The sequence below is a fragment of the Callorhinchus milii genome, unplaced genomic scaffold, assembly GCF_018977255.1.
Source record: "Callorhinchus milii isolate IMCB2004 unplaced genomic scaffold, IMCB_Cmil_1.0 Scaffold28, whole genome shotgun sequence".
NCBI classification, from domain to species: Eukaryota; Metazoa; Chordata; class Chondrichthyes; order Chimaeriformes; family Callorhinchidae; genus Callorhinchus; species Callorhinchus milii.
This window is the reverse complement of record NW_024704769.1, coordinates 3,144,281-3,157,229: the sequence shown is the minus strand read 5'-3', so window position 1 is coordinate 3,157,229 and position 12,949 is coordinate 3,144,281.

Below are 12,949 nucleotides of genomic sequence, written 5' to 3'. Positions count from 1 at the left end.
TGACCGGTCTACCCTTCCAGGACCTGCCGATGAGCCAGGCCGGGCTGTGCTATCACCAGCAATGAGTGCCCTGGAATACTGCGGACCTGCCTGGCTCAGGAACTGGACTGGAGACTTCCACAGAGGAGGTGGAGCGGGAAATTGGGAATAGGATGGACGGAGGAGCAAGCAATGAGATGGAACAATGGGCCAAAAGCCTCCTAGTGTATTGTCCATGGTTTTGTCCATGGTTCACAATATACTCGGCACCACATCAAATGCAGTTGGTATTATTATTAATAATAAGTATTATGGTCGACGATAATCTAGCCGTCGAGATCCAATAGCAGAAAAACCATGGCTGAAAGGCATTTGTGGTGTTCATTTTCTGGAGAGCTAAGGGGCAGAGGCGGGCACAGCATTAATATGGAGCTCAGATTAATTCAGCGGAACTAAAGTGCAGGACATTTAAGATGAGAATGGTATGAATTTTGAAGTGATCCAATGTCTAGATCTTCAAGTTTCCCCTTGCACTTACTCACCAGTAGAGGATTCGATTACCGATCGGTTCCAAGGGTTTTTAATGAACTTTTTTCAGAAACCTCTCTCTCTCGCTGCACCTGCTGAGATTACTCGGAACAATGCGGTGACTGGGCTTTCGACGGTATCGCATGTCTGTTCGGTGGCTGCCTCCGATTGTGTGAGGATCAGTCCACTGCGGTCTCCAGGGATGGAAGCCATTTGCTACCACGCAGTCAGCCAAGCTCCGAGCGAGAAACTTTCATTCCCTCAATTCTCAAGGCAACCCCGGCTCAGGCCCTCCTACTTGTCCCTTGTGCCCTTCGTTCCACCATCGGCCACTACTCCCCGAAACTCTGGAACACTCTCAACAATAACAATAATAATAATAATAATCCTTGAGTTTGATATAGCACCTCATCACGTCTTCGAGACGTCTCAAAGCGCTTCACAGAATGTACTGTAAAGTGAATTGACTGTGTATTGTGTGTAATTGCGCACTGCAATGGGGGTGGGGGGGGTGGGGATTGTTGGCCAAGACCCCGAGAGAAAGTGCCTTCTCTTATCGATTGGCGCCGAGGGGGAGATCTTTGACGATCCACGGACGCAGTTTAGCTCAGTTTAGAGCAAGCCCCCCCACCCACCCCCCCCAGCGGTGTATTGAAGCTTAGACGATACGATTCCAAGTCCCGACATTGGGGGCTTGAACCCACAACCTTCTGACTCCGAGGCGAGAGCGCGACCAACTGAGCCAGGCTGACACGCTGATAATAAGGCACGATTCTGCTCATTGCTCATTGCTCATCCTCTTATTGTGTGAAGATGCTTTGCTGCGCAAGTGGCCACAGGCTCCCTTGATCTCGCCCCCAAGTGAAGCCTGGAGTTTGCTTACCGTAACTAAAGTGACTACAGCGTACAAAGTCCAGGTTTGACCTAGATGAAAGGGAGCCAGGGGATCGTGTTAAAGTCTGTCTGACCGATAAGGTGAGCAGCGTTGCTGGGGGGCAAAGAGAAATAAGCATTCAATGAGCAGCTCACAGGGTAAAATATGAATCGGGAGCAGAATAATTACCTGTTAAGGGAACAATTCTGTTGCATTCACTCAATATTACCTCTCCCCCAGGCAGCAGGCAAGCTGTGTCTTTAATGCTAACCGAATCTTATTAAAAATAAAACCCTAGGACAATTTCACAGCTAATTTTCTTCAGGCCGGCTCCCTCTGATATGCCTGTTGTGTCAAGGCAATTTCAGGAGTCAAAAGTTGACTGGTCCCACAGGGGCTGAGAGTGTAAATCGCTCGCAAAAACTCAACACCAGAGAGAAAAAAAAGGGACGGACAGGTTGATACACAAAGCATTGACGTCAGGGCTTTGAACTCAAGTAGTCCAGGCTGACGCTCTGGTACAGCCACGGGGGGTGGGGGGGGGGAGAGCTATTTCGTCTGAGGTGCCGTCCTTCGGGTGAGCTGTTAAACCGAGCTTTGCCTTGTTCAGTGGGTCGGGGCTTCAACCTCTCTGGCTCCCACCCACTGGAACTCCATCCCACAGTCCCTCCGCCTTGCACCCCCCCTCCCTCCCTTTCCTCCTTCAAGATCCGTCTCAAAGACCCTCCTCTTCGACCGTGCCTTCGGTCACCCTCCTACCCCCTACCCTCCCCACCCTCCACCCCTCTTGATCCCAATCCACAACTCGGGTTCCAACCCAGCGCCTTGGGACGTCCTCCCGACGTGAAAGGCGCCGAATAAAATGTCACTCGTCGTTGTTGTTGCTACGGGATTAACGCCCCGAGTTACTTTTAACACGTGGGGGATTTTTTTCTCCTTTTAGGAGAGGGGAGGAGTATCGACCGGAGGAAATCCATGCTTATCTCCCTCACGGGAATGGCTGACGTCCTCCTGAGCAGCCGGACGGGGTCAACGTTTAATCGGGAAAAGATGGGAAGAGATTCCGAGCTCGTCCACTGAGGCACTGATCAACTGGGATCTCAGGAGATGTCTTGACCCGGGAAAGGGCTCGAACCCACAACCATCGCGATCCGCAGGTGAGAGCACAGCTATGTTAGACCTGGCTTATTATTACACGTAACATTTACCAGAACTATATCAGGGATGAGGGATATCTTTGACTTTGTGGAGAGTCCGAGTAGTAACCGTACGGAACGGTGAGTGTTTTTATCAGGGGGTTGTCAGTCCGGACGCCGGCTGAGAGAATCTCCCTTCTCTTTTTGAGTGGCGAGCGGGATCTGTAACATCCACCTGACCAGCCTGGCTCATTGGCAGGACCTGCAAGGGCAGACTAGTCACTGGGGCAAGGCAAGGCAAGGCAGGGCAAGGCAGGGCAGGGCAAGGCAGGGCAGGGCAGGGAATCATCCCACTCAGCTCCTGCGTACTAACCCTGCAAGCCAAAGCCCTGACGGGTAGGGTGGTCCTAGCTGGGCAAGCAGCAGGACTCAAAGTCCAATGGCGCAGGGTGGGTGACGAGGGAGGGACGGGGCTTGAACCCACAACCTTCTGTGTCGGAGGTGAGCCAGGCTGACACCCACAACCCGACGACTCTTTTGAGTTGCGGTTTGTGAAAGGCTGACAGTTTCTGCCTGAAGAAGGCGAACAATAGCGTCTAAATAGGTTTGCGGCTCAGGGTCACGGAGGTGAAACTGTCAGTGGCGGGTTTTTTTTTTTGGTTTTTTTTTTTGGGGGCACTTTTCATTTTACGTTTGAAGAAACTCCCAGCTTTGTTAGTTGATCTGTATTGTGTCGTAATTTAGTGGAACAGCTCAGAGATTAATTTTTCTCTCTCTCTCTCTCTCTCTCTTTCTGAAACGTACACCGATCTCTTCGGGAGCTCTTTGGTAAAGCGTTAGGATATTTTGTGGGTCGCGCGCGTGCGTGCGTGTGAGACGAGAGACTGCGGAATTCCTTTATGTAAAAAGAAAAGCCGTTTTACTGTGTCCCAGCGTTGTTAGTTGTCCCTGTCACGTGTAGTGACTGTTTACTTGGCCAGCCAGCAAAGTACCCAGTCAATCCACTTGGGGGGTATGTCCTGTGAAGCGCTTCGAGGACGTCTCAACGACCACCGATAGTGAGGTGGGCTGGGGGGGGAGGGGGGACGGGGGGAAACGTGTAGCAGACCGGAGTCCACTGAGCGGAGGAAACGAACAGGTCTGGTGTGGGCAAAGTCTAACTCACAGTTAATTATTTCGCTAGAGATTCCTTTGCGTTCACATATCCTTTCTTTGCCCCCAGCTCTCCCCACCCCCACATCTCCCCCCCCCGCCATCTCACCCCCCCACCTCTTCCCCCACATCTCCCCCTCACCATCTCCCCCCACCCCCCCACTTCTTCCCCTCACATCTCCACCTCACCATCTCCCCCCCAACTTCTCGCCACTCCTGACAAATGGTCACTCTTGATGACTCGCCACTCCTGATAACTGGTCGCTGAGCTCTGTTGCCTTGGGGTGATGAGTTATCAGGAGTTGAGTGTAATTGTGATATTCATCAATGGAGAGGGTTTGTCCACGAGCACCTCCCGCTCTCTCTGATCTCCAAACCACCCAACTATCTTGCTTACGTCCTCTCCGCTCCACCATCGGTGGCCGTGCCTTCAGCCACTACGCCCCAAAACTCTGTCACTCTCTCCCTTAGTCCCTCCGCCTCGCCCCCTCCCTCCCTCCCTCCCTCTCTCCCTCCCTCACCACCTTCAAATCCTCCCTAAACACCTCCCTTTTTGATCGTGCTTACGGTCACCTCCCCCCTCCCTCTCCCCCAGTCAGTCTCCGGGACCCTACCCCACGCGAAGGGCCCTGTGTAAATGCAAGCTGTTGTTGTTGTTGTTGTAACCTCCACTCCTCCTCTGAGCTGTTACTGTTAACCCTAACCTTCCCAACGTTCTCCCTCAATCGACCCCCCTCTCTCGCTCCTTCTCAATCATTCTGGGGTCCCCAAACCCTTTGAGATGTCCTCCCAATGTGAAAGGCGTATCAAATGCCTGGACGATCCTGATTCCGATTGTAATATCACAGAACCTTATTGTTTGCCAGGTACGAGAAGCGTCGCTTTAACAAGTCCTATATCGGACGTTTATTGATTTGTTTTGTTCGGGGAGGGGAGGAAAAGAAGAGAGGGAGGGAGCGACAGAGAAGATATGAAGAATTTTCGCTTCTCTTTGTGTTGTGTGGAGATTTACAGCTCGGGGCTACAGAAAAATAGGAGCTGTCAACCCTACTTAGCTTCTGAAGAACAGGGCATTATTCTTTTAGCCATGGAGAGACAATGTAAAGTCAATTACACAGTCTGCAGTCTGTTTGGCTGCTTGTTCTTACCTGTTTAGCTGGGAGGTCTCTCTATCTCTCTCTCACTCTCTCTCTCTCTCTCTGTCTCTCTCTCTCTTTCTCACCTACTCTCTATCTCCCTCTCTCTCTCGCTGGCTGGCGATGTAGACAAGGTGACCTTACAAGTTTGCGCGGAAACCTAAAATTGGGGCCCAATTTTTGCCACCCAGGGAACTAGCCCTACAGCTTGCCGTTGACGTCAGCAGGGAGGGTAGAGATAATTATCATACTTATCCTTGCATTTGACTTAGCTCCTTGTCACGTCGTTGAGACGTCTCAAAGCGCTTCACAGAATACACCGTTAAAGTGGAGTGGCTGTGCATTTTGTGGGCGAAATTTGCGCACAGCAGCGTCCCACAAACAGTCGTGGATTGAGTGACCAAATTATTATTTAGAGATTTTATATTCTGGGAAAGCAATCCGCCAATCGACTAACCAGCGAGTTCCTCCTCACTGCTGGGTAAACAGAGGCGCGCGCGCGCGCGCGCGTGTGTGTGTGTGTGTAGTAAGGAAACTTGCCTAAGGTTTCACCCTGACCTGACCCGCCCGGGAATCGAACCCGGGTCCCCTCGCTGGCGAGGCGAGGGCTCTAACCGCAATAAAGCAGAGATGGTTATATTCTAGCCAAGGATCGCAATGTATCCGAGGCCTCGGTCTGTTTCTGGCGTCAGACAGGTCTCTGGGCGGGTGGGATGTGCGTTAGTTACCAAGTCGCTTTCCTTATTAAGTGCTTTGTGCTCTGCCTGAATGTCTGTTAATCCAGCAATTTGAGAAAGGGCTTAAACCAGCAGTTTGTCTCAGGTTACCTGCGTCTTCGCTGGAGATCTGCTCATTGAGTCGAGTCCCCAGCCCTGTCCTCGCCAATTGGCTTCCTTCAAGTCTCGGGTCGTTCAGTGGTGGGAGCAATTACCCCATCCATAGAGAGGTGTACAGTTACCGTCTATATTAATCCTCCCGTTTGATATAGCGCCCTCTCCCTCCACCACCACCCCATCCGTGTCCTACAAACGTCTCGAATGATATTAATAACAACAGTAATAATCTTTGCATCTCACGCAGTGCCCTTTCACGTCTTCAAAACGTCTCGAAAAGCTTCACCCACATAGATGTCGCCCGCAAAATCCACTGTCAATTTACTCACAGTATGTCCTGTTGAGACGACTTGAAGACCTGATAAGGCGCTGTATCAAATGCAAAGATTATTATCATGAGGTGCATTGACTGTGCATTCTGCGCATTATTACAATAACTATTAGATGAATTATTATAATTATTATAATAACTATTAGAGGAATATTATTATATGAAGCCTATGCGCTGTGCGCAATTGGCTCCCGCAAAACACACAGTCACGCACAGTGGGTCCCGTGAAGCGCTTTGAGACGTCTCAGTAAGGCGTCATAAGGCGAAATGCAAGTGACGGTCCACTTATCGGCCCAGGGGCTGGAGCAGGGTTTGTGGGGATGTGATGTGATGTGATGGTGATGTGATCTGATCTGATGGCCGAGAATCTGTGTCTGTGGTGGAGCAGCCTGGAGACTGGACTGTGTCCAGCTGTTGTGGTAACTGTTCGCCTTAACAAAGCCAACAGGGGAGGTCCATTGAGCAGCAGAGCCGGGCGGGTGATCATACCAACCACTCACAACATCTTCCTCTACACAGTCACTGATCTCTGTTTGCCTCAGTCATCACAGTGCAGCTGTTAGCATTGACCAACGACGACTGAAGAGATTGCGCCAACCGCCTCCTCACCCCCCCCCCACCACCTCACTCCCTCCCTAACCCCCGCTCCCACCCATTTTTTCACCCACTTTCAATTCCCCACCCAAAGACCTTCCTTTTTGATCGTACTTACGGTCACCCCCTCCTCTCCACCCCCCCCCACCCCTCTCCCTAGCTCGGGGTCAGACTCCGCCATTGGCAATTACTCTGGTTGCTGCTGTTGTTGTAGTGGGAATCTGGAACTCTCTCTCTCTCTCTCCCCCTCAAACAGCTGTGGGTTATGACTGGATCCATTCACATTTTCAAGACTGAGGTGGATAGGTGTTTGTTAGGTCGGGGGATCAAGGGATATGGCAGGTAATTGGCGTTGAGGTACAGATTAGCCATGATCTAATAGAATGGCGGCACAGGCTCGAGGGGTTGAATGGCCTCCTCCTGTTCCTGTGTACCCCTCCCCAAGAGAATTCAGACTAAACCAAAGTACACAGCCTTCCTCTCATTCCGCCCAGATCCACTTTTGTTTTGCCTCGGATAAAATATGCCCACAAAACACGCAGCCGGTTCACTTGACCGCGTGTCCTGGTGAAGCGCTTTGAGACGTCTCGAAGTACGCGATGAGGGCGCCGTATCAAATGCCAGGATTGTTATTGTTATAGATATCAAAACGACTGGTTTCAGGACATTTCGTTCCCGTTTCTTTTGACTAAAAGGGAAGTTTGTTAATGTGTGAAGGCGTGGGTGAGATCATGGAACGCCAGGGCTTCATCTGCCTGCTGAACAGATATTGTGGATTACATGGTTTGCAGGCAGCTGTTGATGGTTTGAAGGGGAGGCTGATGATTTCAGCGCTAGGCAATGTTAGTGGGTGTGATTGTGGGAATACATCTGTGGCCGTGGACAGGGAAAGGGGGAGAAGGGGGAAGAGGAGGCAAGAGGGGGATAATAATACAATAATAATCCTTTGCATTTGATACAGCGCCTTTTCGCGTCTTCGAGACGTCTCAAAGGGCTTCACAGTCTACGCTCTGAAGTGAATTGGCTGAATATTTTGCGGACGAAACGCGGCAGCCGATCGCGCACAGCGGAGTCCCCACAAACGGTCGTGGATTGAAGTGACCAAATTATTATTTCTTTTTTTAAAAGAAATTCTGAAGGGATTATTGCGCTCGGAAAAGCAATCCGCCAATCAACTAAGAACCGGGTTCCTACTTACTTCTGGGCAAACAGAGGCGTGTGCGTGCGTATGTGGAGTAAGGACTTTGCCCAGTGTTTTGCCCTGACCAGCCCGGGAATCGAACCCAGGTCCACTCGCTCGCGAGGTGACTCCAGAAGCGCTGTGCCATTCGAACAGCTTGCGCCTGTTCAGGTGGACGTTAAAGATCCCGCGGGGCTATTAGAAAAGAGAAGGGAGCTTAACGGCAATTCGGGGGACGTTGCCGCGTCCGAAACGCCTGCAAACGAGCAGTCACTACACTCGGCGCAAGTGACTGGTTGAAGCTCTGGGCGACGTTGGGACGTTTTCGAGGCGATATCAAAGGGTCGGTCTTTTTTCCGCACGTGTCCGTGCGTTCAGCCCGAGGCGTTTCTGTCCAGCGAGGCTGATCTTTAACCCTTGTTAACCCAAACGGAAGCCAATGAGTTCAGCGCAGTCAGTCTGTCTGTCTGTCTGTCTGTGAGCCTGGACTAGACGCTAGACATTGTCCTCAAATGGAAAGGGCTGGATTTGCTGTCCTCTGCTGGTCACACCCCAGCAGTGTGCAACTCACTGATCCTTCGCCCAAAGTGGTTTGCTTTGTGCAGACTCGATTCAAGTCTTTGTCCCAGGCTGCAAGTTCGGTCCTCTCTCCCTCTGTACACGTGTGTGCGCGTGTGTTTATGTTTGTGTGCGCGCGCGCGCGTGTGGTTTGTAACGTGCGTTAAGCGATTTTTGTGGAGTCCCGTAGCTGAGCGGTTAGCGCCCTCGCTTCGCAAGCGAGAGGACCCGGGTTCGATTCCTGGGCAGGTCGGGGCGAAGCCTCAGGCAAGTTTCCTTACTCAGCACACACGCACACACACGCACGCACACGCACGCACACGCACACACACACGCTTCTATTTGTGGGGACGCTGGCTGACCCGTTTCACCCATAAAGTATACAGTCACAGTATATTCTGCGAAGCGCGTTGAGACGTCTCAACGACGTGAATAAGGCCCTATTCCAAAATGCAAGGATTATTCTGATTAGGGATGAGTGTGCGAGACTTGGAAATAAACCTATTGAATATGTCACTTATTCCCCCCAAAAAGTATTTGAGGGCGCTTTATCGATTGTGTCGAGTCAATGTGAAAGCAACATCAGCAAATCAAGCGCTGGGATTCATTGAAACCAGAGTATTTCACAGGAAAAGTCTTCCAGTCTGCACTCCAAGCGAAGGATTATTGTGTCAGGAAATGTAGCTTATAGGATCTCGGACTTTCAAAGACTTGGCAATTCTTTCCAATATTGTCCCACATTCTCTCTCTCTCTCTCTCTCCCTTTCTCTCTCTTTCGCTCTCTCTCTCTCGCTCGCATTTGATCACTCGTGCGCTCTATCTCACGATCTTTCTCTCTGGCCCTCTCTCTCTCTCTCTCTCTCCCTCTCTTTTGCTCCCTCTCTTGCTCGCTCAGACTCTTGCATTCTCGCTTGCTCGCTCTCTTGGCTCGCTCGCTCTCTCTCTCTCTGTCTCTCGCTCTCTTGCTCTCGCTCTCTTGCTCGCGTGCAACATTCCCTCTCACTCGTGCTCTCTTGCTCTCTTTCTCGCTCAAGTTCCCTCTTTTTCCCTTTTCTCTCTCACACTCCCACGCTCTCTCTCTCTTTCTCGGTCTGCCAACTTTCCCTCGACAATGTTTAACTTTTGTTTCCTTCTCAAATGAACTTTCTTTGCGAATATTTCCTATGTCACTTGAAGGATTAAGTGAGATCCAGCCATCGGTTACAGTGATGTGGTTCTGCTTCCCTGTTAATTCTCCCCTCTCTCAGCTGCTAGCTATGGTAGCAATAATAATAATAATAATCCTTGCATTTGATATAGCGCCTTTCACGATAGGAGGACGTCTTAAAGAGATTTACTGCAAAGCGCAGTGGGTGGCTGTTGTACTGATGAACACGGCAGCTAATTTTTGCACAGGGAAGTCCCCACAAATGGTGTGAACGAGCAATTTTATCGGGTGGGTGGGTGAGGGGGGGACCAGAGAGAGAGAGAAAGAGAGAGAGAGAGAGAGAGAGTGGGGGGAATTGTCGGCCAGGACACTGAGGGGGAGAAATCCCCTTCTCTTTTGCAACAGCGCTGCGAGAGATCTTAACGTCTGCTCGAGAAGGGCACAGGCGGGTGGAGGAGGGGTAGTGAGCTCGGTTTAACGACTCCTCCGACGGCCTGTGAGAGACTTTCTGAGTCTTGGATCTCGTCTGAAAGTGTCGCAGTGATAAATAATGAACTCCAGAAGGGGATGTGCTGTGCAATAACATTTATTTAAACCCCAGGTGATAGCGGAGCGGGGAGGAAGGTGGTGGGGGGGGTACGAAGAGAGAGAGGGAGAGCAAGGCGGAGGCACTTGGAAAAAAATGGCCTAGTGACCCATAATTGATTGAGCTAGCAAAACAATTAGCTGCTGAAACACAAATAGGTGGAACTGGTTCCCTGCCCCCTTTCCCCTCTGTACGACAATGTGGAACAGATTTCATTCGCAGCAAATTAGATTAGGCTCTGACCTCGGAGTGAGGACATTTTGCGAGCGAGCTGACCAGATGGGGAAATCTTTTTTTCTCTCTGGGTTGGGGTGGGGGGGGGGTATCTTTCTGAGCCCCCTTCCCCATCACAATCACAGCCTACCCCCCCCCCCCGCCCCGACCCGCCACCAGCAAGTCAGTCCTATTTGGTCGCAGCCACAGCGCTGTTCCACGCAACAGCAACTGGGGTTTAACCCAGCGCCCCCTCCTCACGCAGGGTGGCGGCCCCGAGTCAGGGGGAGGCGACCGCAGAAGACACGGTCGAAGAGGGGGAAAGGAAGGGGCAAGGGATTGAGGGAGAGCGTTCCAATAGTTTCGGGGGGAAATGCTTTTTTGCGGAACGGGGGGCACGAGGGACAAGCTGGAGGCCGGAGCCACTCGAGCGGAGGCAGCGGGTGGTGGGTTGGGGAGTGAGCGGGTGGGAGAGGTCGGGAGGTGCCAGGGCGCGAAGGGATTTGCAGAGTGTGAGGATCTTGAGGATGATCGGTTGGGTGCCAGTGGAGCCTGGCGAGGACTGGGGTGATGGGGGGACGGAGTTTAGGGTGTGGAACAACTGGGGTCCTACTGGTAAGTAGATAAACAGCGGTGTGTGGAGTGAGGAGATTTGCCTAAGGTTTCGCCTTGAATCGCTCGGGAATCAAACCTGGGTCCTTTCGCTTGCGAGGCGAGGGGTCTAACCACTGAGCTACAGGACTCCAAGTTGGGTCTGAAGTTGGTCATTCGCCTCATGACGGGATCTTGCAACAGAGCCAGTTATGTAAACTGTGAAAATTCACACAATGCCTTAGACTCTGCTAATCTTCAGCGCTCGAGGCCATGCGGTTAAATCCACATTTCACCGCACGCAACCTCAAGCGATGAGAAAATACCTCCTCACTGACCTCGCTGCCGGCAAACAAGCTCTCAGCGAGGATCAGGGACGATAGGGAGGTGGGGAGCAGAGAGGAGAGAACACACAGCAGCTATTTTTACAGCTTCTCGTTTGAGTTAATCTCAGATCAGATGAAGGTCGTTGTTTGTCTCTCACCATTGCCTCTTCGTCCGTACTGGTGTTGTAATGGAGTCCTGTAGCGCAGTGGTTCGAGCGCTCGCCTCGCTAGCGAGAGGACCCGAGTTCGATTCCCGGGCGGGTTCGAGCGAAAACCTCAGGCAAGTTTCCTTACCCCACACGCGCGCCTCTGTTTAGAAGCAGTAAGTAGGAACCCAGTTGTTAGTCGATTGGCGGATTGTTTTCTGGGGATAATAATAAACCCTACCCACCCCCCCCCACCCCCACCCCCCCAAAAAAATGTGGCCGCTCAATCCACGGCTGTTTGCGGGGACGCTGCTGTGCGCAATTTCGCCCACAATATACAGAGTCACTACACTTTACAGCGAATCCTGTGAAGCGCTTTGAGACGTCTCGAAGGCATAATGAGACGCTGTATCAAATGCAAGGATTATTAGTACTATTATTGTTGGGTGGGGGGGTGGGGGGGAGGGAAATAATATCCCTCAAGATAATCCAGGGGTCTATCCCGTGGGGGAAGGGGGTCTGGGGGGGTGCGGACTGGGAAAAGCAACAAAGGGAATGAATTATTTTTCCCGTGTGACAGAATCCCGCAGCCTCAAGTTCACCCCTTCACTTTGAAATGATCTCGGCATTTGGCTTTAATAGTCCGACGGGGGGGAGAGAGAGAGAGAGAGAAAGAAAAAGAGAGAGAGGGAGAGAGAGGAGAGAGGGAGGGAGGGAGGGAGGATAAAAAAAAAAGTTAGGCTCTAGTCACACAATTTAATTAATGAAAAACCAAAGCAAAAGTGACCTCGCAGAGAAAGCGATATGAAATTGGAAAGGGTCACATTTGTTTAGCCGGCTTTTATCTTTTGATCACATAATTTAATATTGAAAATGAATACATCATGAATTGAGGAGCGAGGGCCTGAGGCGGGCACTTATACGGGGGTAGGGGGGTGGGGGGTGGGGGGTGGGGGAGGGCACGGAGGTGGAGGGTGGGGGTAGGAAAGGATGGGGTGGGGGTGGTTGAGTTGAACTCACGACTGACCTCATTCGGTGTAATTGTTTCCAGGGTTATAGCCTTTTCAAGTCACTGGTCTGTGAGGTTTGCTTCGCTGGGAGGAAAACGAACCAGTTTCTCTCTCTCTCTCTTTCTCTCTCCATCTCACTCTCTCTCTCTCTATTCCCCCCCATCCCTCGTCAAATCCCCCCCCCCCCTCCCTCGCCCCGATTCGCTACTGGAAATGAGCTTGATAAATCCCACAGGAAAGACACCAACTTGTCTCTAACAGTCCCTCTCTTGGTGAACTCCACTTTATGATACATTCCGTGAAGCGCTTTGAGGCGTCTCGATGACGTGATAAAGCGCTGTATCAAATGCGAGGATAATTATCATCATTATTATTATTATTATTATTATTATTCCCCAAACGTCAGTCTCAATCGATTCCCCTCTTTCTTCCCTCCGCTTGTCTCTCCACGCTAATGATAACAATCCTTGCTTTACATCACGTCTCGGAGACGTCTCAAAGCGCCTCACAGGATACACTGTAAAGTGGAGCGACTGTGTATTTTGTGGGCGAATTGCGCACAGCAGTTCTCCGCCCCCCCCCCCCCCACCCCCCGCCCGACTCTCAAGAAAAAAGGAAGGACTTTGATC